Consider the following 6,066-nt stretch of genomic DNA (forward strand, 5'->3'; position numbering starts at 1 on the left):
AGCAAAGAAAGAAGTGTCATCTGTTACTGTGTCAACCGGGCGGGGGGTGACATTTGCTCAAGGGAAAGCCCAGGCCCTTCATAAACAGCTTGTCTTTAGGCCTTACCGGAAGTCAGACAGGGATTTTCCTGGCTCCATCCCTGCCAATCTGAAACCCTCTCACTTACTTTCTCCATCATGTATCTTTATGCAGACAAGGGGCTGAGCTGTGGTGACTCTGAAGGCCTCACAGGGAGTCAGGGAGGAGCTGGCCCCTCATCTAACTTGGAACCACGGGCCCACTTAACCTCCAGCACTTCCCGTGGGGTGCTGTGCTGGTGTCTGGGGGGATTGAGAGGTGTGCAGGGGACTGAGACGGTGCAGCCTGCTGGCATGGAGTATAGAGCTATAAGGTGTTTGCTGCAGACCTTTCAGATAGTTAGGGCAAGTTCCCTGTTGGGAAATAATTTCCTAATTGGAAAGGGAGGGAATCTGAAGTGAAAGCTGTCCTCGGGCCTTGCCCCTAGGGGGCGGCATAGCCCTATCTATGGCTGGTGGGCCCTGAACACACTGCCGTAGACCTGCTGTACTTAGAAGCTGAGAAAGGAAAGTGTCATTCCTTCCCCATTTTCTGTGTCCTTTTCATTTCATATGGAAGGCACGTGGGAGAGGAGTGTTCGGGGGTGCTGGGCCCCCAAGTGCCGTTGGTAAGTTCCCCACCATGGAGCCTCTGTGAGCCATCCCTCCCGCCTCATCCCCGTGTCCCTCTAGCTCAGGGTTCCCAACCTTGGCTCTGCATTGGAATTCCCTCGGGAGCTTTAAAAACCCATGTGTGGGTCTTCCATTCACCCTCCTATTAATTGGCCTGGAGTGCAGCCGGGGCATTGTGAGTTGCCCAAGGCGATTGTAATTCCCACGGGTAGGGAACTGATGGCTCTAATACAAGAACATCAACCCAAGGCTAGGCCATTCCCCATGCACTTCCCCTGGCCGCTCCGCAGGAACCACTTTCAGAGACCAACTGGGGCAGGGATGGAAGCCTAATTCTCCCTCTGGATCAGAAGGAGCAAGATCTCTTGTGGCCATTGGGTGCCTCTCATTAACTGACACCTCTCTGCTGAGTAAAGCACCTTGATGTGACAGGCCAGCCCTTCGCTGCCCCTGCAGTGCAGCCCCCAGCCCTCCCCACCACACCTGCCTGGTGCTCCGTCCTCCCTGGACTGCTTGGTCTTCTCAGAACATGCCACACTCTTAGTACAGCCGCACCTTTGCACAAGATGTTTCAGATGTGCCACAGACACCCCCACAATCCCATGTCACCTCCAAGAAGCCTGCCCCTTCCCTCCAAACAACCTCTCATACTGCACTCTTCCTGGGGAATGGGAGTTGCTCCTCACCACAGGGGCCTTTGTGCATCCCGGGCACATGGTAGGCGCAGGCGCCATCGGGTAAGCAGCCACAGGAGAGCACTTGAGCCCACCCCCCGTGCAGGGCCAGCAAAGCTGTTGCAGCCAGGCCAGGAGGAAGCCAGAAGGTTCAAGGCCACTGATGCCACGAGCCATGTGCTCACAGGCCCTCAACAACAGCAGTGACTACAGTGAAAGAGGAGAGGCATGGGGCCCCGTGAGGGAAACTCACTCAGGACTGGGGAGAGAGAAGCAGAGTGACCAACTTGTCTGGGTTTTAAAGCTGAAAGTCCTGAATCCTGGCATCCCCTCGGTCTGGTGGTCACCCTAGATAAGCTAAAGGCTAGGACAGGCGTGACTAATGCAGGGTATCCAGGAAGAGGGGGCTCTCGGAGGCTGACTCCTACCTTAGCAATTCCATTAATGTGGTTCCACCGGCCCCTCCTTCCAGGCATCTGTGACATGGTGGCTCCTGGAGAGCTGGCAGAGGCTGGGCCAGGCCCAGGAGGGAAGTATTCCAACCTCCTCAGAAGACAGTGGCTGACAGTGCAAGAGGGGACATTCATCTTTATTCCATCTTCCAGAGCCCTGGCATGTGTCCAGTGCCAATGTTAGCTGTTTCAGGGCAGAGGGAAGGAGTTGGAGACAAGCAGCCCTCGGCAGTTTGCACTGGTTACAGCGGCCAGAGGCTGTGGTAAGAGCGCTGAGCCCAGGACGCAGAGCCTGGCTTCGAGTCCCAGCCCTGCTGGCAGCAACCACGGGCCACACACCTCTCAGCCTCAGCTTTCTACTCTTAGAACGGGGGTAACACCTGTCCCATGTCCCTTCCTGGGGTGGACATGAGGCCCAAATCACGTAGTGCTTTTGGCAGATTCCAGAGGTCTGAAGCAGTGACCCTCAGCCTGGGCTGCTTCCTGGAGTCCGCCAGAGAGTTTGGAAGTCCCGATTCTGGGCCTTGCTCCCCAGAGATGCCGAGCTACCTGGTCTACAGTGGGGCCTGGGCTTCAGAATTTTTAATTTTTAATTTTTAACTTTTTTTCTCTCGCTTTTTTTTTTTTTTTCCTGGTTCTGTTGCCCAGGCTGGAGTGCAATGGTGCAATCTCAGCTCACTGCAGCCTCTGCCTCCCGGGTTCAAGCGATTCTCCTGTTTCAGCCTCCGGAGTGGCTAGGATTACAGGCGCCCGCCACCACGCCCAGCTAATTTTTGTATTTTTAGTAGAAACGGGGTTTCTCCATGTTGGGCAGGCTGGTCTCGAACTCCTGACTTCAGGTGATCCACCCACGGGTTTCTCCGTGTTGGGCAGGCTGGTCTCGAACTCCTGACTTCAGGTGATCCACTGACCTTGGCCTCCCAAAGTGCTGGGATTACTGGCATAAGCCACCGCAGCCGGCCTTAATTTTTAACTTTCTAAGGAGTCTCCTGTGAGGTCGAGATTGAGAACCACAGCTGTCAGTGTGTCCCAGGTGCAATGGGGTATCATTCCTGTTCAGCTGGAAAGACAAGATCTACCCGTGAAACAACCGAGGTTGAGGGGTGAGTTTAGTGCGGCGATTGTGGTGGGGGCATTAACCAGGAAGAGCTTTCTGTGAGAGGGCGAGGTGATGGGTGTGTGAAGGAGAGGAGATGATGTGGGAGCAGTCTAGGGGCAGGAGCAGCCTGGGGGAGGGAGGAAGCTCTAACCAGCCCTGGCTGCTGTGGGCTCTGAGGCCTGATGTGCTGTCTTCTGCACAACATCCTCCGCGCACCATCCTCTGTGCTCCAGCTGGGAAACTTGCTGCTCAGAGGCCTGAGTTCATGCTGCTGAGATGCTACTGAGAGCTGGAGAAGCTGTCAGGCTATTGTGGGTGTGGACAAGCCCTACTGTCCTAGGAAGACCTGCCCATGGTCTTTTGAGGTGGAACGTAGTGTGATGGGGGTGGTGGGGTAGTGTTTGAGATGGGGATGGCAGACATGGCTTAGAATCCTGACTTTGCTGTTTATTAGCAGCCTAACCTTGGGCTTAATCACCCCAGCCTCAGTTTCCTGTCTGTATTCAGCTCGAAACAGAGTTGCATCTTTGCTGGGTGGTAACTCATCAGAGAGGAACAGGCGTGGGCTGTGCAGAAGGGAAGCAGTTCTCCATTCTTTCCAGCCCGAGCAACAGGATCCACATTCTTTCAGCCAAGACCACTTGGCCCTGCTCACCTCCTGGCAACTTCTGGCCTCCTCTAAGAGTTTCTTGTGCCCCAGGCATGTGCAGGGACTGAGGCAGGAGCTCAGGGAGTGGGGACCTCTGTAGGAGGGGAGAATAATCACCGCTGCCCCCAGGACCTCACCAGGTGGTTGCGAATGTCAAAAGGTAAAACCCTGGACATAAACCCCTGATCGCTGCCGGGTGCTGTTCAAATTATTGTTGCTATGTGCATGGAGTGGGTATAAATTCCGTGTCCATGGTGAGTTCTTCCAGGAAACCATTTCTTTTTTCCCCCTGTGGCAAAGGGCAACCTCTCTTACCTCAATCCACGGGCCCTGGGAGACCCTTGGAAGGCGGGGCCTTCAGGGCCGAATTCCAGAACAGCAGCTGTGGCCACCTCCTTAGGCCACCTGGGAATCAATTCTCTGTCACTCACTTGGAGGGAACCACATTTAAATTAAAAATGTAGGCTGGGCGTGGTGGCTCATGCCTGTAATCCCAGCACTTTGGGAGGCCGAGGTGGGCGGATCACCTGAGGTCAGGAGTTTGAGACCAGCCTGACCAACATGGAGAAACCCCGTCTCTACTAAAAATACAAAAAAAAAAAAAAAAAAAAAAAGCCAGGAGTGGTGGCGCATGCCTGTAATCCCAGCTGCTCGGGAGGCTAAGGCAGGAGAATTGCTTCAACCTGGGAGGCGGAGGTTGCGGTGAGCCAAGATCACGCCATTGCACTCCAGCCTAGGCAAGAAGAGCAAAACTCCGTCTCAAAAAAAAAAAAAAAAAAAAAAAAAAAAAAAGTAGGAGGCCTGGGATATTCCCTTTGTGGAAAAAAAAAAAAATAGCTCAAGCTCAGTATTGCACCCCTTAAACAGAAAAAGGCAATTTAATAATTATGAGAGGCCGGGCATGGTGGCTCCCACCTTTAATCTCAGCACTTTGGGAGGCCAAAGCAGGTGGATTATCTGAGGCCAGGAGTTCGAGACCAGCCTGGCCAACATGGTGAAACCCTGTCTCTACTAAATATACAAAAACTAGCCAGGCAAGTTGGTGTGCGCCTGTAGTTCCAGCTACTCGGGAGGCTGAGACACGAGAATTGTTTGAACCCAGGAGGCAGAGGTTGCAGTGAGCTGAGATCATGCCACTGCACCCCAGCCTGGGTGACGAAATGAGACTCTGTTTCAATTTTAAAAAAACAAAAATTATGAGATGTCGTGGGGCAGCAGTCAAGTGCCAAGCAAGTGGGGTAGATATCAGAGGGTGGAGAGCCCACCCAGCAGTAAGAGGAGGCTGCCTGGATGGTGCAACTGACGACTGCCCCTGGGGAAGGTGGGACGGGGGCCAGGTTCACAGGGGAGCAGTGTGAGCTTGGTTCTCAGCAGGCTGGGTTTGGAGTGGATTGTGGAAAGAGTAGGAACGTATTAGGGTGAAGCTGGAGGTGGGTGTGGAGGAAGGCCAGGGGACCCTGACATGAATACAGATGCAGGAACTCTCAGCTGTCTCTGAAACCAGGAGGGCTGGGGAAGGACCCTGTGCATGTCCTAGATTCTGGGGCCCCAGGAGTTAACTGCTCAGGAAGCAGGGCAGCCTCCTCTTTGGTGTATGCATGCAGGAGAGAGGTCGTGGTGGGCTGTGGGCTGTTAGTCTCTCTCCCAGGAGCACCTGGCAACCTGAACTCCCCCTGCTCCCTCCCCACCCTGCCCCAGATCTGGTGAAATCACCAACCAGGTGGGGGCAGGGCAGAGGCTGTCACTGCCACACACCTTCAGAGCTCCCCACAACTTATGTTCATGCTGCTGAGATACTGATGAGAGCTGGAGAAGCTGTCAGGCCTGCTGTGGATGTGGACAAGCCCCACTGTCCTGGGAAGACCTGCCCATGATCTTTTGAGGTGCAGTGTAGTGTGATGGGGGTGGTGGGATAGTGTTTGAGATGGGGATGGCAGACATGGCTTAGAATCCTGACTTTGTCATTTATTAGCAGCCTGACCTTGGGCTAATCACCCAAACCTCGGTGTCCTGTCTGTATAGTGAGCATAATAATAACTACCTCAAGTGGTAGCAAAAGTACCTGTATTTGAGAGCTTGTCCGTCACTAGAAATAGTTTTTTTTTTCTTTTTGAGATGGAGTTTCACTCTTGTTGCCCAGGCTGGAGTGCAATGGCACAATCTCGGCTCACCATAACCTCCGCCTCCCGGGTTCAAGCGATTCTTCTGCCTCAGCCTCCTGAGTAGCTGGGATTACAGGCATGTGCCACCACGCCTGGCTAATTTTTTGTATTTTTACTAGAGACAGAGTGACCTCAGGTGATCCACCTGCCTTGGCCTCCCAAATTGCTGGGATTACAGACGTGAGCCACTGCGCCCAGCCTGGAAGTGATTTTTGTCGGGAGACAGAAGACCTTTAGTGATTGGAGCCAAGCAGGGGAAGTGCGAAGATCAGCTCTGCCCTTTAGCTGTGGGACCTTGAGCAAGCCACCTCACCTCTCCACGCCTCTGTTCTGTCACCTT

Source organism: Nomascus leucogenys, chromosome 19 (genome assembly GCF_006542625.1).
Source record: "Nomascus leucogenys isolate Asia chromosome 19, Asia_NLE_v1, whole genome shotgun sequence".
Classification (NCBI taxonomy): Eukaryota; Metazoa; Chordata; class Mammalia; order Primates; family Hylobatidae; genus Nomascus; species Nomascus leucogenys.